Source organism: Lolium rigidum, chromosome 4 (assembly GCF_022539505.1).
Source record: "Lolium rigidum isolate FL_2022 chromosome 4, APGP_CSIRO_Lrig_0.1, whole genome shotgun sequence".
NCBI lineage: Eukaryota > Viridiplantae > Streptophyta > Magnoliopsida > Poales > Poaceae > Lolium > Lolium rigidum.
In genome coordinates, this window is record NC_061511.1 from 222,293,072 (window position 1) to 222,316,068 (window position 22,997).

Below are 22,997 nucleotides of genomic sequence, written 5' to 3' on the forward strand. Positions count from 1 at the left end.
CCGCATGAAGCGGTACACGGGCTGGGCTGGGCTGCCTTCGTGGGCTGCTTGCTGGGCTGTGGTGGTGGGCTGCTGCGGCCAGGTGAGCCAGGTGAGTTTTTCTCTCTTTTCTTTTTCTTCTCTATTTTCTGTTTTGAGATTTGCTCATTTAAATTCATATTTGAATTCTGTTATTTTTGCAGTTTCTCAATTATGTTAGTTCCATTAAGATTTAGTGCAATGATTATTACACCACTATTCTATTTGGAACAAGTATTTTATTTTGGATTATATTGCATAATTGTGGCTTATTCAAATAGCAAATAGGCATGAATTTATATTCTCATTTTTAATTTCCTTTTTCTTATGAATCAAATCTGTTTGGAATTATTAGAGTTGATAATTTCAACTCAAAGTATTTCAGAGGTTGTTATTAGGACTTGATTTCTATTTGAGAAGTGGATGACCTACATATGATTTTATGTGAGCACCAATTTATTAGGGTTTTATAATTTCTATTATAGCCCCCCTTGTAAGGTTAACACTATTGTTATATTTTAATAACAACATGAAATGCCTAGAGTAAATATTACTCTCTTCATGGTTTGGTCTTGGTTATAAGAATAAGTGGTTGATCACCACACATGGGTTTCAATTATAGGATTTAGCACTAGGTTCATCTTATGTTCAATAATTGAAGCATAAGATAGGAGAATGAGATTCAATCTCCTCAAGCAAGAGCTAAAAGATGAGAAGCATACTAATTTTATGCTCACACAAAAAAATGAATCCTATGAGCTTGAAAATGAAAAATCTATTGATGATGCTTGTGCTACTAACTCTACTTCTTGTGAAGCATCTACCTTAGAGGAGAATGTTGAGCTAAGGGCTCAACTTGAGTTGCTAACTAGCAATTATAGGAAATTGGAAGAAAGTCATGAAAAGCTCTCGGGCTCTCATAATGATCTTCTAATCTCCTATGATGGGCTAAAGTTAGCTCATGAGGCAAGTATCACTAAGGTAACAGCTTGTGAGCCTCATATGGACATTAGCACAACCTCTACTCAAAATGCTATATTGCCATGTGCTAGTCCTAGTAATCCAACTACTCATATCATTGATACATCTCGTGTTGGATTACTTGCTTCGCCTTGTTGCTCTAACAATGAAGCTTCTACTTCCTCTAGTACTTGTATTTCTATTAACCATGTAGAGGAAATAAAAGAGCTCGAGGCCCAAGTCCTTTCTTTGAAGAAAGACTTGGAAAAGCGTCATGAAGGGAAATCCGCACTTGACAAGATGTTGAGTGCGCAACAATCCCCCAATGACAAGAGTGGACTTGGATTCAACTCCAATAACAAGAACAAGTCCAAGAACAAGAGAAACAAGAAGAAGGGCCAAGAACAAGTCAAGGATCTGGCCAAGATTGTTTGCTTCAAGTGCAAAGTTGAAGGGCACCATGTTAGATCATGCCCATTGAAGAAGAAGAAGCACTTAAGTGAGAAACAACAAGGGAAACGGCCACAAGGTCAAGGTCAAGCTCAAGCTCGACCTCAAGTTGAAGATAGGCCACTTCCCAAGAAGAATCAAGATAAAGTTCCCCAAGAAAAGAAATCAATAAAGAAGAGAAAGGGGAACACTTGCTAATTATGTCGTGAGAAGGGGCACTTTGCCTCTTCATGTTTAAGTGGTACCTTATCTAACCCTATAATTGTTGATGATGATTATTCTCTAGGGAAGGATAAGGATGGCAATGTGTTTGCCAAGTTTGTTGGAACTCAAAGTGGTTTCAAGAAAAGAACCATTTGGGTTGCCAAGCCTATTGTGACTAACCTCTTAGGACCCAACTTGGTTGGGGGCCAACAAGCTCAAACTTGATCAATAGGTGCGTTTGGAGGGCATTGGAGACTTGGCTACTTCATGAAGAATTAAGGGATCTTCATATATTATATTTCATCAAGCCAAGTCATAAGGATTATCATCTATATCTTATATCCAATGTTCCTCTTTGCGGTAACTTATACTTCAACTCATCATATTTATTGTAAGTTACTTGCCCCTTTGCATGTTTGGTTTTGTACCAAATATGTGTTTGTATGTGTTGTGTCTTACTTGCCTATCTTGTGTATTCAAGTATGTTTGTTTGACTCATCATATACTTGTGTATTGTTCTGAGCCCAATGCATCTTGATGATATCTTATTTGGCTCTCTTTGAGTGATTAATGGAACATCCCATTTTGGGGGAGTGATATGCATTGTGCATCTCTCTTTCTTTAAAATGTGTGTACATGGGTACCACCACTTGGTATTGATATTGCAAGATTATCTAGTCACTATGTGGTGTGTCATACTCATGAGAAATTCAAATTCTAAATGTCCATTAATCATCTCTAGTCAAATTTTAAATTGCCTCTTGTTTAGAAGAAATGCTTTATCATATTATGGGGGACTAATATGTTTTGTACATATCACAAGCCTAGAAAATGTGAACATATGAGGTTATGCCACTTAGAGTTGATGCTCTTAATTATCTTGTTCCTAGGTGGCATGTTTGCTCAAACAAGCTCCATTCTTATTAAAAAGCTTTTATTACTCATCTTATGGGTTCTTGTTTGAGTAAGAAATTCTTGGTGCGGTTTTTCCTCAAATACATATCTCTATATCTTATTTGGGACACCGTTTGCTTCAAGCTATTCTAATCATTGCTGTGCGTGATTGTTTGACTAGTTGAAGCTATCAAGAATCTTTATCCGTGCATAGTGCTTAATTCTATATACTTATCCTATGCCTTTTATTGTGAAGTTGATCCTTACTATCATTGTCAATACACCACCGGAAATTATTTCCAATATACTCATTGTCTTTGACAATTGATAACCTTGTATGTGGTTGAATTAATGGATCATCTTCACCTTGGATTGCTTCTTATTGCCTTATTTTATTTCCAAGAAACCTTTTGTTGCTCCCATGTGTCTTCCTTGTCCTTTGAAAATATCTTTTGATAAATTCTCTTGATTCATATCAAGTGTTTGTTTTGGAAGACAAACCTTTTCCTTGCGGTACATTGTGCCATTGTGAAAAGTGTAGAGGGTTTGGTTTATTTGTTCGAACCTTGCTCTTTTGGGAGTTTTGCTATCTCATTCCTTCTTCTATGCTTTATTTGTTGAATGAGATAAATCTTTGAGCATGTTTGCTTTATTTCATCCTTTATGCTCAATGGTTTCTTCTTAGTTCATTTGTTGAACTTTGTTGAACAAATCTTTTGTGATTTGCTTCTTTGATATAATTTGGACAACAAATTTGTTTGGTCACACCTTTATGCCTTCTTGAATTCATTTGGTGTTTTGTCCAAAGTGTGTCTTTCTTGGATCTTTAAAGTCTTTATGCGTGCTTATATGTAATTTGTTTATATTTGTAGCATGCTTGCTTTCTTTGATCCATTATATAGGGTATACTCCATCAAATCCTAAATGGCTAAGATGTGCATGAAATTCAAATTTCATCTAAATATGCACATATTTATATGGAGTGTGTCCTATATATTGTGGTTAGTCTAACCATGTTGGACCCAATAAGTTTGGGGGCCAAGATGTACTTGAATGTTGTTTTAGGTACATTGGAGATGCAATGGAGGCTTGTCTCATCATAAGGAAGGTGTTGTCACCATATGAGAATTGGAGTCAAGCTAGGATGATCAATGAACTCTTATCTACTACATCATGCCATTGCTATCTCGGTAACAAGTATCTTATTCATGCATACTCATATAGCATCCAACCTCTTGTAGGTTGCATCTTGGCATGAAATTCTTTATTTCGAAAATATTGCGGTTATTGAAAAATCCTTTTAAATAAAACTTCTTATTGTACATTTGCGTAATTTGAGAAGATGCATACGATAGGAATATATATACATCATGTGTATGATTCACCTATCCCAAATATGCCCTCTAGCAATTTATTGCATATCAATTCCTCAAAGAGCTCTTATGTGCAATATTGATGAAATTGCGAAATAAATCCGTATTTGTGATACTTGTTGCCTTTCTCAAAATATTCCAACTAGATTTACTTCCCTTATTGTTAGTTGTGATGTTTTTGAGATTTTCTTGGTTGAAGCTCATTCATATACCATAAGTGAAAATTGGAGCCATAGGCTATATATGCTTTTTAAGCAAACATCCTTTGGTATATTTTATGACTTCATCTTGGATATCTTGTCTTATTTATTTTATTAACCTCTTGTGTGTGCATGTTTCTTTATGGATCACATTGTCCACTTTAGAAACTTATATACATGAGAGCGTTAATCCATCACCTTGATATCCTTGTTCTTTGCCGACCATCTTTTATCCTTTTGTTTTTAGTGGTGTTGGTAAAGAAGATTTATGAGTGCTTGGTTTATTTTTATCTTCATGCACTCATATCTCGTATTGTTGGACTCAAGTTGTTCTTGATAAGCATATTCTCATTATCTTGTGTATGTTCTAAATGATATAGAGGGAGTGAGGATTCCATGTTTGTGCATATTGTATTCAAATGCAAACATTATAAATTATGCACGAACCTTGGGGAGCTTCCTTATTTTATTTAGAGCACTATATCTCTCTTATCATTACATCTTTATTTGTCCAATTTGATCTTTGATTGCTTGCTTTATTTGTTAAAGCTTTCTTCACCATGTTATCCTTGTGCAATCTTTGATCCTCAATATAGTTTGACTTCCTTCAAGTATTCGTCATTGGATATGTGCATTTGATTCCACTCAAATTATGAGAAGTGCACACCTTGGGGAGGAACTCACATTATATTGGCTTTCTAAATTTTTCACCCATTTCGGCACTTGATGCCAATGGGGGAGAAGTTTAGAGGGTTTAAGGGAATGGTTTTATACTTAAGTTTGGTTTGTGCTTAAGTGTTTTGTCTCTCATGCATTCCATATTTATATGTCTTGCATGGTTGTTTATATATAGTGGAAATTATCCCGAAGGTTAATCTTGACAATGTATGCAATGAATTCATGTTCATCACACGTGCATACATTGTGGGGGAGTTTGCTCTATATATATTGGTTCTACTCACATCCCTTGCATTAGTTGTAGTTGTGTGAGTAGAGTTGGTTTTGATATGGGATAGTAGCTTTGTGCTACTTGACCATATCAAATACAACCTCTTGTATACAACTTATTCTCGGATAAGTTGCGTACTTGTCTCTAATACTCATTATATAAACCCTCTTATTGTGGTTGTCATCAATTACCAAAATGGGGGAGATTGTAAGGGTATATTGCCCCTATGTGTGGTTTTGGTAATTAATGACAACCCCTATGGACTAATGTTTTCATTGAGTTTATATGAAGGAATATTCCATAGGTACTACTTGTAGTCCATGTGTTGGATTCAAGTATGGATGCCATGAAGATAAAGATATACCTTGAGTATTGGCATCAAGATCATCGATTTGAAGATATATATGTGATATGATCAAGAAGAAGAAATGAAGATGGAGTTCCTATGCTCTAGCTTATGTGTTAAGCAATGAATGATCAAGATCTTGAGTGCTTGATTCCAAGTGAAGAATTCAAGATATGGCTCTAAGTCGGTGTCATGATAGTCTCATAAGTTGAGCTATGGTTGACTAAGATTTAGAGCATGCAACCAAATGAAGAATCCTTTATACACCTCAAGATAGTATGATAGAGCATGAGAATATACAAGGTTGACCAATACAAAGTGTGAAGATATGCATCAATGGAGCTTTCCCATCATAGTTTATGGGGGAGCATTTGTGAGTCTTCACGAAGCAACGATGATCAAGTAAGGCATTCCGGCTTGAGTGGAGCTTGAAGAGTTATCATCAAGATCAAGCGGGATGCGCAAGGCAAAGGTATGGCCTTGCTAGGTTTTCCTTTTACCGGTCTCAAAGTGGATGTTGGGAGACCGGATTATAGGATAGATAGCCGCACTATCAAGAGGGGCTTTCGGTTGGGTAACTTGAACGCATCGTCTTAGGGAGCTCAATACTTTGCATACTTTGCATATCCCTATTGCTTCTTGGTGTTTCTCTGTGTGAGGTTCTTGAGCTTGTTGCTAGCTTTACAACAAGCCCAAGTTCATCGAAAACGGAATCCGCATGCATCTTCTATTGCGTTTTCGAGTTTGGACGACTTCACCGTTTCTTAACGGTGGGAGACTCCCTCTCTAGAATCATCTAAAATATTCTATGAGGAGTCGTTATCTTTCCAACAAAATTGGTTTCATGTCAATCGGAGTTCGGGAGCATTTTCTATTTTAAAGAAAAAGAAAAGTTTTTTTAGGGGTCCCGAATTCCGGTCTGTGGCCCGGTACACCGGGTGCTGCTACCGGAAAAGTCGGTAGCCAGCCCGGTACACCGGGTGCTGCTACCGGAAAGGTCGGTGGCCAGCCCGGTACACCGGGTGCATCTACCGGACTGCGTAGAGGAACCAGAGCACAGGAGATTCCGGCAGCCAGCCCGGTACACCGGGTGCTGCTACCGGAAATGTCGGTAGTCAGCCCGGTACACCGGGTGCTGCTACCGGGCAGCCCGGTATGTGGCCCGGTACTACCGGGTCAGATACCGGGTTGCTCGACTTTGCCTCAAACGGTCAGTTTTCTCAGCCCGACTTTTTCCCCAACGGTTACATTTCGGCTTGGGCTATAAATAGCCCTTCTTCCACCTTGGGCAAGTTAAGTTCTTACTCTCTCTCTCTCCTCCATTGTCATCTTTGAAGAACTTGCCCGATCTCTTGATTCCCCCCATGATTCTTGCTCATTCTTGAGGGATCTAAGAGAGGAGATCAAGATCTACAATCCCTACCAATCCATTTCTCCTCTAAGTGAGGGGAACCCTTTGGATCTTGATCTTGGAGTCATTTGTTGATTTCCTCTTTGTTCTTCCTCTCCAATCTCATCCTAGCATCTGTTGCTTTGGTGGGATTTGAGTGTGAAGGATTTGAACACCTTTGGTGTTCTTGCTTTGCATCATTGCATTGTGTTGAGCTCTCCACCACGATTAGTTCGAGTGAGAGCCCGTGAGCTTGTTACTCTTGGAGGGAGACCTCCTAGTTGGCTTGGCGGTTGGTGCTCCGGTGATCTCTTCAAGGAAGATTGTGAAGAGGCCCGGGCTTCTCCTTCGTGGAGCTTGTGAAGTAGTTGTGGAGCTTGCCATCTCCGGAGTGGAGGAAAAGCTAACCATAAGGAAGGGGCCATTATCCTTCGTGGGTTTGGCTCGGAGAATAGGGTGAGCCTTCGTGGCGTTGGGGAATCCTTCGTGGGACCTCCACTCCTCCAAACGTGACGTACCTTCTTGCAAAGGAAGGGAACACGGGAATACATCCTCGTCTCCGCGTGCCTCGGTTATTTCTACCCGAGCTTACTTTCCTTGTGATAGCCATCGTGCTTGAAGTACATATATCTTGCTATCACTTGTGCTACATATATCTTGTGCCCATCTTGCTTAGCTCTAGTTGTTGTTGTTGCACTTAGGTGAGCCTAGCATATTTAGAGTTTGTGCTTGTAGAATAAACATAGTTTAATTCCGCATTCTTACAAGCCAAATCCGTAAGAGTTTTTAATCGCCTATTCACCCCCCCTCTAGGCGACATCTCGTCCTTTCACTAAGCTCTAGGTTCATTTGCATAAAGCCAATTTTATTTCATAAGAACTTAGTAGTAAAAGACTCTTTATTTGCCTAACTAACTCAAGTGGGAACATTAGTGTCATTCCCACAACTCTTTTGTGATCAAGTCAAATTCACCTTTCAAGTTCAAGTCACCAGTCATAGGTCACATTTTTGAAATTGTCTGATGACGGAACAATATGGCCTTTCCAACCGTCCATAACTGTGGACACGGCTATTCGAATAGGTTTACACTCTGCAGAGGTTGTACACTTGTGCCAGAACTTTTGATTACATCCGTCAGGGATTGCCCTGAATAATCATACTCAGTATGCGGATCATCAACCATAACCTTTCACTTACATACCCTAGTATAGGCACCTCTCCCCATGAGCTTGGCCTCCCAGTGATGCCAATCTGCCATCCTAGGAACTGCACAGGGCTTGGGCCGGACATTCACCTCATTTTCACGTCATTTCACCTTTTTTTTGGGGGGAGGCAGCTTTCGGCATAACCCCTATGACGCTTGTTTAGAGGGAACCCATACTAAAGTACATAAATTTCCAGTTAAGCCCTACCCATAATCAGGTATTGTGGGGGTACTCAGAAATTGGAATGGTATTGCATCCGAACCCAACCATCAGTTTTTGTCAAATTCACAATGTCATTCACAAGTCATATTCACCTTCAAAACTTTCAATAGAATAACTCATCATTCTAAGGTTTTCAAAGTCATTTGATTCACCTGTTCCCAGCTAGAGTAGTCAATTTTAGTTTTAGCACTAGCCACTAGTCATGAGGGGTGCTAACTAACTTGTAGCTCTCTAGGCTAATTTTGATGTTCTTGTAATACTCCATATCCAGACCAAAGTTAACTATAAAAGTAAGCTTTGATAATCAAAGTAAAAGCTTGCAAGAATAAAACTTGGGATTGGATTCTCAACATAAAATAGAAGTGTAATGGTGCCTTTCTCTTAGAAGAGCTTTGCATTAGGGTAGCTTGCAAGAGTATAGCTTGCAATAATATAGCTTGCCTTGAGTGGTACAGTGATCAAAGTTTTCTTCTTCTTCCTCGTAGAAGACCTCCTCCTCCTGGTAGTCTTCGGTACTAGCGTCTATAAACGGATACGAGGTATACAATCACCAAACAAATCTTAAGGGCTAAACTAAGCACACAATGGTTCACACAAACTATTCTAGCATCCCATCCTTATTAACATGGTGAGTGGCTTTGTTTTCTTTTTAAGAAAAATAATTTCCTCTCATTAACCATATTGATTAGGGTTTCTATTTAGTTCTTTGGAGAAATAATTTCCTCTCATTGAATCCTGTTAAGATTTAATCTCCTCAAATAATAAGGTATGAACACATGTTGACTAAGGTCAACACTTCATAATTATCATTTGAGAAAATGATTTAAATGAGGTATTACCCTCATGCAATTTAACACTACTATAATAATAATTTAATATCACCAAGTAGTACAATATGAGATCACATAGACCAAGGTCAATACCTCATGTTGAATTACTTGAGACAAAGATTTAAATGAGAGAATATCTCTCATACTATTTAATAAATAATTTTGGGTAATTTAAATGGACTAGAAATAGCCACATAGCCATTATTTTGCTCTAGTCCATGATCACAGTAAACACCTATGCTATATTTTTATATATTCATGGAGAGTATTTGAAATGTGATTTTTGAGAGTTCGAATCAACTCAAAATTCATTATGGTTGATTTTTAATAAATGTTTGAATTTTGAAAAGGTACTGACTTGTTATTTTTAGTGCAAGTGATCTACAATGAAACAAGGTTGAGAACAGTGGGGTTTGATAGAGAATTTCACAAGCTTTCCAAATATATAAAATTCATGAAATTTGGCTTAGTATATTTTTTTATTTAAATTTGAATCAAGCACCAGTATGGAATTTGAGTTAAATCGAATTAAACGAGATTTGAATTAAACGGGCGCGCGGGAAAACAAACGGGCCGGCCCAACTGTGCTCCAGTGCGCAACGGGCCGCCTGACAGTGGACCCCACACGTCAGCGTGTCTTAAACGCCGAAGCGGTACGGGGGAGAGGAGGCCGTAGGATTAGGCTTGGATCGGACGGCTATGGTTCATCACCTTCCTCGACAGGGCTCGCCGAAGAGCAAACCCTACCGGCGGCCAGGGGGTTGCGATGGGAGGCTTACCGGCGTTCAGCAAGTCCGACGAGGCAGGCAATCGACGTTGTCGACGACGGCGAGTCGAAGGATGGTCGCAGCGGCTCCAGGGATGCTCGGGATCGTCGACTTCGTCGAGCTACTGCAGCGGCGGACTCCGGCAAAATTCCGGCGAGCTGGTGTGTAATCGGAGAGGGGAAGTGGTCGAGGAGGTTCAGAAGGGAGAGGGGAGCAAGCTGGTGTGAAGAAATCGTCCATAGGGTGCCTCCTTTTATAGGGTCCAGAGGTGACCGTGGGGCCCGGGGCAGGTCAATGGTGACGACGGGGCTAGAGGTCACGCGGGGATAGGGGAGTGGGCGCATCATGTAGGCGACGTCGAGGCGGACACGACGAGCGTCAGGGCGCTGAAAATGGAGCACAGGAGCGTCGTCGTCGTCATCGTGTACCTGGGTACTGTGGCGGACGGTCGCCGACGATGGCGTCGTCTACAGGGCGCGGGCGAGCCAGTGAGGATGTCTATGAGGTAGCTGATGTCATGGTGGGTGCGTGGGGAGAAAAGAGAGGGCGAGAGGTGGTCGGACGCGACGAGGCGAGCTTGTGTACTGGCGCGTCCAGAGCGTGCTCGTGCACGCTCTGGCGCGTCCTGGCGCCTCTGGACACGTCGTGTTCTGGGTGCTGTCGGCCTCTCCTTGGCCAGGGCTTGCGCTAGTGGGGTCAGGGGGTCAAGGTCAACTTGTTTGACAAGGTCAGAGAGAGAGGTGAGGAGAGGGGAGCAGGTGTGCATGGTGGTGATCATGTGGCCGGCATGGTCATGTCTTTTGATCCTTTGTGCATTTCTCTTGCTCTCTGAGGGCATGGCATGCTTGAGTGAGGTGAGGTGAGTCTACTTGACAAGGTTAGAAGGACAAGAGAGGGAGGATGATATGGGTTGGCATGATGAGGGGCATGAGGTCATGGCATGAGCTTGGCATTGGTCATTTCTCTCATGGAACAGTGGGGCAAAGGCATGGTGGGGTAGAGGAGAGGTGCAGGGATGCAGAGGTGGTCAGGGTTGGACTTGGTCCACCCTCCAAATCTAGCATGGGCACTTATATGAACCCTGCCTGCAAGGTGTTCGACACAATGCCCGCAAGAAAATTATTTTTAAATTTTGCCAAATCCTTTTATGGGTGTGATTCAAATAATGTTTGGCACCTAGTGCTGGTGTTGGTTTGCAAATTTGAGTGGTTTTGTAAAAATCCAAAATGTGTATGATCTAGAATCTGATTCAATGTTGCCACTTGGCATGTTTATATTAAGCATTTGAGAAAGATTTTGGAAGGTTGGTCAACACAAAAAGTATTCACCTTGATGAGGTCTTGGATGAGGTGCAAAGAGTTGAGAGACTTTGGTTTAGAAATTTCTTAATACAAGGGCTCAAAGTGGGTGTCATGATATAATTGGCAGATTTGACCATTATCATATGTGAGTAGGTTTTGCTATTTCTTTTGATTTGATTTGTATTTCTTTGATTCCAAAGTGATTATTATTAGTTTAGTAACACATGCAAACCATTGACACAATTCAAAATGGCCTAGGTTAAGGATTTACAAAAATGGCCATAGCCTCATATGTGAATTTCTTGTTTTTATTCTCTTTTCTTTTTCTTTGACCAAAGGTCCTTGTTTGGTGTTCATGGAGTGTTGGATTAAGTTTAGATATGGGTTCAAACCATTTTGGTAAAGTAAAGATGGCATAAGCCAAGATTTGCAATTATGGCTATATGCCCACATATGCCTCTATGTATAATTTCATTTTCTTTTGGTTTCACCTTTGATTTAGTTGGTGAGTACTAGGTTGGGTTTGTTGAGGTTTTTCAAACCATCCAAACAAGGTAGAACATGGCATAGTTTATTATTTGCAAGAATAGCCATAAGCTCACATGAGCTTTTTCTTTTATCTGTTTTTCTCTTGGCTATGTTTCTTTTTGACTCCAAAGAGTAAGGTTTAGGGTTTAGGAACCTTTCCAAACATTTCAACAAACAATCATGGCAACAACACAATATAAATGCATGAATACTATGCAAACACTTTAAATTTAAATCAAGGGTGTGGTTGGCTCCAAATTTTGGGAAATAGCTTTTAATGGTTTGTCAACATATTAAATAAGGTTTCCAATGAACCTAGGGGTGAGATAGGGTAGTTATCAACTTTCACTAGATCCCCAAATTATGGCTAAGTGTTGAATTGAGATACTTTGATTATTGTGGCTTCTAGTTTTAGTTGATGTGTTTGATTCCTTTTCTGTTCTTAATTTAAGTACCAAATTCTATTTAATGGAGCAAGGCAGTTATTATGGCAATAACTAATTAAAACACTCATTCAAACAATATTTAAAATAAAAGTTTTTTTTTATTCTTAATTTTGGCTTCTTGAATTCTTGATAATTAACATTTCAATTTTTGGGATGTTACAAACCCTTCCCCCTTAAACAAATCTCGTCCCGAGATTTAAGAAAAGTTAGGTTCCTAAGAGAGATTGGGCAGATGAGTTAACAGGAAAACATACTTGGCATGGCCTAGGGTGCTTCGTGTGCTTCGGTTGCATTCATGTGGTAGAGACGGCCGTTGCGGTTGTTTGGGTTCCTTCTAGCTGCGAAGCGGCACTGTTGCTGGGCAGGTGCAGCAGTATTGGGGGCAGTCTTGGCAAGCTTCTTGGGGCACTCATTGGAGTAGTGACCCACAGTTCCACATTCATAACAAGTCACAGTTGACTTGTCCTTTGGGGTGACGGGGACAGCGTTGCTTCCAGTCCTTGGGGCATTGTTGGCAGCTTTCATTGGGCACTTATTAGAGTAATGACCAGTAACACCACATTCATAGCAAGTCACAGTGGACTTGTCTCTGGGGGCATGGTTGGGTATTGGGATGAGCTGCTCCAGTGATGCTATCCTCATGCGGAGGCGAGCAATGAGGTAGTCCTTCTTGGCGTGCTGATGGCGAAGTGCCTTGCGCTCCGTTGCAAGGATGTTGATGGTGTCAATCATCTTGGCATGCTCAATGTGCATCTGGTTGGCCCGGGCACGGGAGTTGTTGCGGGTAGGAGGGGCCATCTGAACAATGAGGTAGATCATAAGATAAGAGGGAAATTTCTATGGTTTGTTTGAGATAAAATTTGAAAAGTTTCAAAACTTGAGTAGTGTTGAGGGGGTAAAAACCAACAACACTTTTTCATTCATACCAAACCATCATACCTTACAAAGCTAACACACCGTTGGTTTTAAGAACCATTCATTCGTTCTACGATACAAGGGACAGGATACAAAACTCACACTTAGTGCTCTCTTGCTACGAATTTACGCAAGTGCTCTAGTGATACTACTCTTCATCTGGAATGGTGGTTTCTTTGTCTTCATAGGCGAGCTGCTTGGCGTTGGTATAAGGCACGGGTGCTGTCCAATTCGTTGCAGGTCTTGTGCAGTATGAAGTCAAGGTGTGCAAAATTTTATGGAGCAGTACAAAGAAAAGTAGAGCATATCTTTGTGAAAAGATCTCAAGGATAAGAGTGCGAATAGGTTTTCAGAAATACCGTTTAAAAAGGATCTCAAGGATAAGGGTAAGAATAAATTTTCAGAAATAATCTTTTTGAAAAGATTTCAAGTATAAGAGGGAGAATAAATTTTTATAAATATTCACTTTCTTTGTTTTGAAACTAAGTTTTTCAGACGTCCATTCTAACTAGGGTCTCCTAAGGTCAAACAATGGCTCTGATACCAACTTGTGGACACCCGGATTTTTAAGTCCAGATGCCTATTATGCCATACATCGCAATCCCAGGAATATTGTTTTTGCGAGACATAATAGATTGATATCACAGAACATCATTCATTACAAACCATAATTGTCTTACATCAAAGGATCACATGATCCAGTCTTACAACTAGGGTTGATCTAATGATCAATTACAAAACACACACAGCGGAAGAAACGTAGTAGCGGTCCATCTGTTCCACAGGCAACTGTTGACGTCAGGAGTAGTCCTAGTTATCATAGACGTCCTGCTATCCATCTTCATAGTACTGGTGCTCCTCTTCATAGTCTGGCCATTTGAATAGCCAGGGACAAAGCCATGAGTACTTTAAAGTACTCGCAAACTAATACTAGTGTAAGCACTTATCAACTATGGCAAAGGGGTTCTAAGCTCTAGGTTCATTTGCATAAAGCCAATTTTATTTCATAAGCACTTAGTAGTAAAAGACTCTTTATTTGCCTAACTAACTCAAGTGGGAACATTAGTGTCATTCCCACAACTCTGTTGTGATCAAGTCAATTCACCTTTCAAGTTCAAGTCACCTGTCATAGGTCACATTTTTGAAATTGCCTGATGACGGAACAGTATGGCCTTTCCAACCGTCCATAACCGTGGACACGGCTATTCAAATAGGTTTATACTATGCAGAGGTTGTACACTTGTGCCACAACTTTTGATTACATCCGTCAGGGATTGCCCTGAATAATCATACTCAGTATGCGGATCATCAACCATAACCTTTCACTTACATACCCAAGTATAGGCACCTCTCCCCATGAGCTTGGCCTCCCAGTGATGCCAATCTGCCATCCTGGGAACTGCACAGGGCTTGGGCCGGACATTCACCTCATTTTCACGTCATTTCACCTTTTTTTTTGGAGGCAGCTTTCGGCATAACCCCTATGACGCTTGTTTAGAGGGAACCCATACTAAAGTACATAAATTTCCAGTTAAGCCCTACCCATAATCAGGTATTGTGGGGGTACTCAGAAATTGGAATGGTATCGCATCCGAACCCAACCATCAGTTTTTGTCAAATTCACCATGTCATTCACAAGTCATATTCACCTTCAAAACTTTCAATAGAATGACTCATCATTCTAAGGTTTTCAAAGTCATTTGATTCACCTGTTCCCAGCTAGAGTAGTCAATTTTAGTTTTAGCACTAGCCACTAGTCATGAGGGGTGCTAACTAACTTGTAGCTCTCTAGGCTAATTTTGATGTTCTTGTAATACTCCATATCCAGACCAAAGTTAACTATAAAAGTAAGCTTTGATAATCAAAGTAAAAGCTTGCAAGAATAAAACTTGGGATTGGATTCTCAACATAAAATAGAAGTGTAATGGTGCCTTGCTCTTAGAAGAGCTTTGCATTAGGGTAGCTTGCAAGAGTATAGCTTGCAATAATATAGCTTGCCTTGAGTGGTACAGTGATCAAAGTTTTCTTCTTCTTCCTCGTAGAAGACCTCCTCCTCCTGGTAGTCTTCGGTACTAGCGTCTATAAACGGATACGAGGTATACAATCACCAAACAAATCTTAAGGGCTAAACTAAGCACACAATGGTTCACACAAACTATTCTAGCATCCCATCCTTATTAACATCGTGAGTGGCTTTGTTTTCTTTTTAAGAAAAATAATTTCCTCTCATTAACCATATTGATTAGGGTTTCTATTTAGTTCTTTGGAGAAATAATTTCCTCTCATTGAATCCTGTTAAGATTTAATCTCCTCAAATAATAAGGTATGAACACATGTTGACTAAGGTCAACACTTCATAATTATCATTTGAGAAAATGATTTAAATGAGGTATTACCCTCATGCAATTTAACACTACTATAATAATAATTTAATATCACCAAGTAGTATAATATGAGATCACATAGACCAAGGTCAATACCTCATGTTGAATTACTTGAGACAAAGATTTAAATGAGAGAATATCTCTCATACTATTTAATAAATAATTTTGGGTAATTTAAATGGACTAGAAATAGCCACATAGCCATTATTTTGCTCTAGTCCATGATCACAGTAAACACCTATGCTATATTTTTATATAGTCATGCAGAGTATTTGAAATGTGATTTTTGAGAGTTCGAATCAACTCAAAATTCATTATGGTTGATTTTTAATAAATGTTTGAATTTTGAAAAGGTACTGACTTGTTATTTTTAGTGCAAGTGATCTACAATGAAACAAGGGTTGAGACCAGTGGGGTTTGATAGAGAATTCACAAGCTTTCCAAATATATAAAATTCATGAAATTTGGCTTAGTATATTTTTTTATTTAAATTTGAATCAAGCACCAGTATGGAATTTGAGTTAAATCGAATTAAACGAGATTTGAATTAAACGGGCGCGCGGGAAAACAAACGGGCCGGCCCAACTGTGCTCCAGTGCGCAGCGGGCCGCCTGACAGCGGACCCCACGCGTCAGCGTGTCTTAAACGCCGAAGCGGTACGGGGGAGAGGAGGCCGTAGGATTAGGCTTGGATCGGACGGCTGTGGTTCATCACCTTCCTCGACAGGGCTCGCCGAAGAGCAAACCCTACCGGCGGCCAGGGGGTTGCGATGGGAGGCTTACCGGCGTCCAGCAAGTCCGGCGAGGCGGGCAATCGACGTTGTCGACGACGGCGAGTCGAAGGAGGGTCGCAGTGGCTCCAGGGGTGCTCGGGATCGTCGGCTTCGTCGAGCTACTGCAGCGGCGGACTCCGGCCAAATTCCGGCGAGCTGGTGTGTAATCGGAGAGGGGAAGTGGTCGAGGAGGTTCAGAAGGGAGAGGGGAGCAAGCTGGTGTGAAGAAATCGTCCATAGGGTGCCTCCTTTTATAGGGTCCAGAGGTGACCGTGGGGCGCGGGGCAGGTCAATGGTGACGACGGGGCTAGAGGTCACGCGGGGCCAGGGGAGTGGGCGCATCGTGTAGGCGACGTCGAGGCGGACACGACGAGCGTCAGGGCGCTGAAAACGGAGCACAGGAGCGTCGTCGTCGTCATCGTGTACCTGGGTACTGTGGCAGACGGTCGCCGACGATGGCGTCGTCTACAGGGCGCGGGCGAGCCAGTGAGGATGTCTACGAGGTAGCTGAGGTCATGGTGGGTGCGTGGGGAGAAAAGAGAGGGCGAGAGGTGGTCGGACGCGACGAGGCGAGCTTGTGTACTGGCGCGTCCAGAGCGTGGTCGTGCACGCTCTGGCGCGTCCTGGCGCCTCTGGACACATCGTGTTCTGGGTGCTGTCGGCCTCTCCTTGGCCAGGGCTTGCGCTAGTGGGGTCAGGGGGTCAAGGTCAACTTGTTTGACAAGGTCAGAGAGAGAGGTGAGGAGAGGGGAGCAGGTGTGCATGGTGGTGATCATGTGGCCGGCATGGTCATGTCTTTTGATCCTTTGTGCATTTCTCTTGCTCTCTGAGGGCATGGCATGCTTGAGTGAGGTGAGGTGAGTCTACTTGACAAGGTTAGAAGGACAAGAGAGGGAGGATGACATGGGTTGGCATGATGAGGGGTATGAGGTCATGGCATGAGCTTGGCATTGGTCATTTCTCTCATGGAACAGTGGGGCAAAGGCATGGTGGGGTAGAGGAGAGGTGCAGGGATGCAGAGGTGGTCATGGTTGGACTTGGTCCACCCTCCAAATCCAGCATGGGCACTTATATGAACCCTGCCTGCAAGGTGTTCGACACAATGCCCGCAAGCAAATTATTTTTAAATTTTGCCAAATCCTTTTATGGGTGTGATTCAAATAATGTTTGGCACCTAGTGCTGATGTTGGTTTGCAAATTTGAGTGGTTTTGTAAAAATCCAAAATGTGTATGATCTAGAATCTGATTCAATGTTGCCACTTGGCATGTTTATATTAAGCAATTGAGAAAGATTTTGGAAGATTGGTCAACACCAAAAGTATTCACCTTGATGAGGTCTTGGATGAGGTGCAAAGAGTTGAGAGACTTTGGTTTAGAAATTTCTTAATACAAGGGCTCAAAGTGGGTGTCATGATATAATTGGCAGATTTGACCATTATCATATGTGAGTAGGTTTTGCTATTTCTTTTGATTTGATTTGTATTTCTTTGATTCCAAAGTGATTATTATTAGTTTAGTAACACATGCAAACCATTGACACAATTCAAAATGGCCTAGGTTAAGGATTTACAAAAATGGCCATAGCCTCATATGTGAATTTCTTGTTTTTATTCTCTTTTCTTTTTCTTTGACCAAAGGTCCTTGTTTGGTGTTCATGGAGTGTTGGATTAAGTTTAGATATGGGTTCAAACCATTTTGGTAAAGTAAAGATGGCATAAGCCAAGATTTGCAATTATGGCTATATGCCCACATATGCCTCTATGTATAATTTCATTTTCTTTTGGTTTCACCTTTGATTTAGTTGGTGAGTACTAGGTTGGGTTTGTTGAGGTTTTTCAAACCATTCAAACAAGGTAGAACATGGCATAGTTTATTATTTGCAAGAATAGCCATAAGCTCACATGATTTTTTTCTTTTATTTGTTTTTCTCTTGGCTATGTTTCTTTTTGACTCCAAAGAGTAAGGTTTAGGGTTTAGGAACCTTTCCAAACATTTCAACAAACAATCATGGCAACAACACAATATAAATGCATGAATACTATGCACACACTTTAAATTTAAATCAAGGGTGTGGTTGGCTCCAAATTTTGGGAAATAGCTTTTGATGGTTTGTCAACATATTAAATAAGGTTTCCAATGAACCTAGGGGTGAGATAGGGTAGTTATCAACTTTCACTAGATCCCCAAAATATGGCTAAGTGTTGAATTGAGATACTTTGATTATTGTGGCTTCTAGTTTTAGTTGATGTGTTTGATTCCTTTTCTTTTCTTCATTTAAGTACCAAATTCTATTTAATGGAGCAAGGCAGTTATTATGGCAATAACTAATTAAAACACTCATTCAAAAAATATTTAAAATAAAAGTTTTTTGTTTATTCTTAATTTTGGCTTCTTGAATTCTTGATAATTAACATTTCAATTTTTGGGATGTTACATTCAACGATGACTTCGTGATCGAAAGAACCATTTACAAAAAATAACAATTCCCTTTGTCTCGTGATATTTTACTTATCCGAAGTTTGATCATCGGTATCTCCATACCTAGTTCAACCTCGTTACCGATAAGTACTCTTTACTCGTACCGTGATATGATATCCCTTGTGAACCAGTCACATGCTTGCAAGCTAATTGGATGTCATTCCACCGAGAGGGCCCAGAGTATATCTATCCGTCATTTGGATGGACAAATCCCACTCTTGATCCACGTGCCTCAACCCTATACTTTCCGAACACTTAATGCCACCTTTATAACAACCCATTTACGAAGTAGTGTTTGGTGTCATCAAAGCATCCATCCGGTGTAGGTGATTAACATGATCTCATGGTCGAAGGATTAGGTTACTATGTATCTTAAAGCTTGAAGCACAACTAACTTAATGACTTGATCATATGCTACGCTTACTATGGGTGTATGTCCATCACATCATTCACCTAATGATATGATCTTGTTATTAATAACATCCAATGTTCATGATCAGGAAACCATGATCATCTATTAATCAACAAGCTAGTTTAACAAGAGGCTTACTAGGGACTCCTTTATGTTTACAAAACACACAAGTATTAATGTTTCCGGTTAATACAATTATAGCATGGGATGTAAACATTTATCATGAACACTAAGATATAACAATAAACACTTTTATTATTACCTCTTGGGCATATCTCCAACACAAATAACCAACCCACAATAAGTAGGGAAGGTGGGGTGGGGGGCGGTGGCCCCCTGACTTGTGCGTACCTCCGCCTCTAATGATGGTGTTTACTACTGGATCTTCCCGAAGATATTGGGGTTTATCTGTGCACGAGCGAAGCAATTGATGAAGGTTGCAATTGATTTATCACAAGGAAACCTAGAATGATATCGCCAAGTGTACCAGCGAGGATTGCACGGGCCTGATGCCGAGTGACCTGGAGTTGTTGAAGCTTCATTCTGTTGTTTTCTAGTTGTATGTGGATGTACAAAGTTTGTTTTCGTGTATTGTTTGTAGCTTTTAAGGAGTGCGGAGACAATGGTGGGAGCTGAATGTTTGTAGGTATCCGGTAGTTCCAGTGACAATGGGTTTTTGCCCCGTAGTCGATGTTTCGATATCAAACATTCATAGCAGGTTTTCCATTGGTGCTCCAACTCGCTCTCTCCCCTATCTTTTTTTTTTACTTTCTCATTCTAGTTTTGGTTTTAATGAACTTCGTCTTTCCGTGCAAGCGAACTTGCCCGGTTGGAATCCATCATCTTGAAGAGGTAACTCTGCGATAACATATCCTAGTTAAGCTAGCTAGCCATTCTCGTCCTCGGGTCGCTCCCCCCGCGGGCGACTCTAGGGCGTCCCAACCCTAGCCCCCGTCTACCCTCCCCCCTCCGCCCTTCCCCCATTGCCGCTGCCGGCGGGAGCCTCCGGGCAAAGCCCAGGCGGTGCTGGCGGCGGCGGCCCCTTCTTTACCCGGCGCGCTCCTTCTCCAGGCGGGGCTGGCGGGCTAGCAGCGGTGCTCCCTAGGTCGGCTGCGTTCTGGCGGCGGCGTGGCTCTCGGGCGGCCCGGTGTTGGGTGGCCTGGTGGCGGCGGCGCGGCGACAAGGAAGCTGGGGGCGGCGCTCTCCCGGCCCGGATCTGGGCCCTTTGGGCCCCATCTGGGCCTGGGCGGGCTAGGTACGGGCTTCCCTGTGGTGTCTCCGGCGAGCAACGGAGCGGCTCGTGCTGCGGGGGCTCTGGACTGCGGCGCGCTGACTGTAGCGTGGCCATGGGAGCTTCATGAGCCCGCCGGGCTCGGCCGGGCCAGTAGGGGCCTGGTTTGCTCCTGTAGCTGCGTCCGGTCGGTTACCGCAGGCGGCGGTGGAGGTTGTGCCCTCCCGCGTGGCCGCTGTTCAGCCGCCTCCTGGCCCTGGTTGTCTCTTCTCGTTTCTGTCGGTCGTCGTTGCTTGACCACGGTGAGACGGCGGTAGTGACTCCAAGACCGTGGTGGCGCGAGCTGGTGGGTGGTGAGGTTGGCGGAGCGCGATGGAGCGTCCGGGGTCGTGGTTCTTTGGGGGTTGGGAGAAATCCTTGTCGGATGTCCGACACCGACGCGGTGACGCCTGCTGGCGCCGCCATTCCTTCTTGAAGGGCGCCGGGTTCCCCCTCCCACCCCCCCCCCCCCCCCGCATACCGGGGGAAACCCTAGGATTTGTCCGGGCAGCAGCGTCGTCATCGTCGCATCCCTTCTTGAAGGTGTTGCTTAGGTATGCGGCGCTTCGGAGGGCTAAGATTGTGGTGGGAATTCTCCGGAGGGCGCAACGGTGGTGGATCATTAGCGTTTTCGTCGATCCGGCTTGGTCGACATTGTTTTCTTTTTTCTTCTTATTTTTTTTCTCTTGGGCTTGCCCTAGCGGTGGTCTCAATCTTGTATCGGTTGGTTGTTTGCTATATTAATATAGCGGGCCGAAAGCCTATTTGGAGGAAGAGGTAACTCTGCGGACTGTGGGCCTTAAGTTTTGGTTTGCTGGGTTACCTATTGGGCTACACTGGGCCGTAGCGGGCCATAACCCTAGCCATACGAGCAAAACTCTGACCGCAACTCCCCAAGCCGTTCTTCTTCGGCGGCAGATTCAAGAGCAGATTCCTCTGCTACAGATACCCACCCTTCTTCTTTCTCTGCAAGCCGCAGCAGATTCACCCACTTCATCAAACAGTATACTGTATACCTTCGGCGTCCGCCGATTTGATTTGATCAGGGAGAGGTTGGAAAGCGAGGAGGGGGAGATGCCGACGCTGACGAAGCTCTACAGCATGAAGGAGGCCCGCCCTCCACAACACCCCCGACGACTGCTGGATCGTCGTCGACGGCAAGGTAGCAAGGCTTGCGCTATCGCGCCCCCTCTCCTCCCTCATACTCTTCTCTTCCGATCTGGGTTGAACAATACCCGTAAGATCAGTAGTTAGGTAGGGGATGTGTATGTGTGGAACCGCCGGTGCGGTTGTTGCTTGTTGGGCTTCGAAGCCATCCGTAACGTGTTCGACGGAATGTCTAGGAGATGCTGCGCTCGCTTTCGTTGTGAGATGGCTGCAGAAACAAGATCCATCCAACAGCTCGTCTCCTCTACCAGTCTTCAGGCTGATAGTGCAGGAGCTGTTATTTCTTTCTGAATAAAAGTCTATAGTTTCCACGCAAAAACAATGGCTGCAGAAACTGGAACCAAGGGTCTCTGTGACTGAGTGTGGCCTGTCAATCTAGGCACCACTACTGGGTTTAATCCTTGCGGGACAATTGTTCTGGGATATCTTGTTTGTGGAGGCTCTGTTCCTCTTTTCAAAGAGATCACAGATGCCTCTGTTGAAGGCTTTGAGTCAAATTGAACTGGTTTCAAGTAGAGGCATAATGTTTGGCCATATGTTCCCTTTTCTGATTGCTCAGCACTCTTATGCCATGTTGATGGATGCATTGCAGATTTATGATGTGACCAAGTATCTGGAGGACCATCCTGGAGGTGCTGATGTTCTGCTGCGTGAGGTGACAGGTACTGCTACTACTCTCCTCCTGATGTCCCTTGTTCGGCACTTTTTATTTTCTCTTAGTTTTTTTGATCATATACGACAACCCGTTTGAAGGTAAGGATGGCACGGAGGAATTCGACGATGCGGGCCACAGCAAGGATGCCAAGGAGCTAATGAAGGATTACTTCATTGGGGAGTTGGACTTGGACGAGACGCCTGACATCCCTGAGCTGGAGGTTTACAGGAAAGAGCAGGACATGGCCTTTGCCAGCAAGCTGCTGGCCAACGCGGGGCAGTACTGGGCCATTCCGGTTGCAGCAGTCGGGATATCAGCCGTTGTCGCCATATTGTATGCACGCAAGAAGTGATGATCCCTTATAGGTTGATTGGATGACCATTTTTGGGGAACCAACCCATTTATATCTGGTTATGGATGGAGAATATGTACTTTTGTTCAAAGTGGAAGACGTATTTCTGTATTGAGGCCTTAGGCACTTGAATCTAATATTCTGCCACAAAATTGGTGGTGCTGTTTTATCAGTATGTCATTCAACGGATGGATTCGTTACAGACTCTGAACCATGTGTGCGATATAAACCTCTTGTGGGCTTGTTGCAGCAGCTAGCATAATTTTGTTCCATGCCACCACTGCTATTTGCTTTTGCAATGGCACCACGGCACTGTTTATTTCTAAATATTGTGATTTTCCAGTATCTTGCTTCCTTCTGGAAAAAGTAAAACTGAATATATCTGTACCATTGGTTCTTTTGTACCATTCAAGGCAAAATGTACTTTGCTGGTCCCTTGGTTTGATTGAAGCTTCCTGGGTTTGCTAATTTACGGCCATTATTTTCTCACATTTTTCATGTTCACCTTT

At 42.6% G+C, this 22,997-nt stretch overlaps 1 pseudogene; it reads left to right on the forward strand.

Moving 5' to 3' along the window:
* Nucleotides 1-21,215: 21,215 nt before the first annotated feature.
* LOC124649564 lies at nucleotides 21,216-22,695 on the forward strand (annotated as a pseudogene).
* Nucleotides 22,696-22,997: the final 302 nt, after the last annotated feature.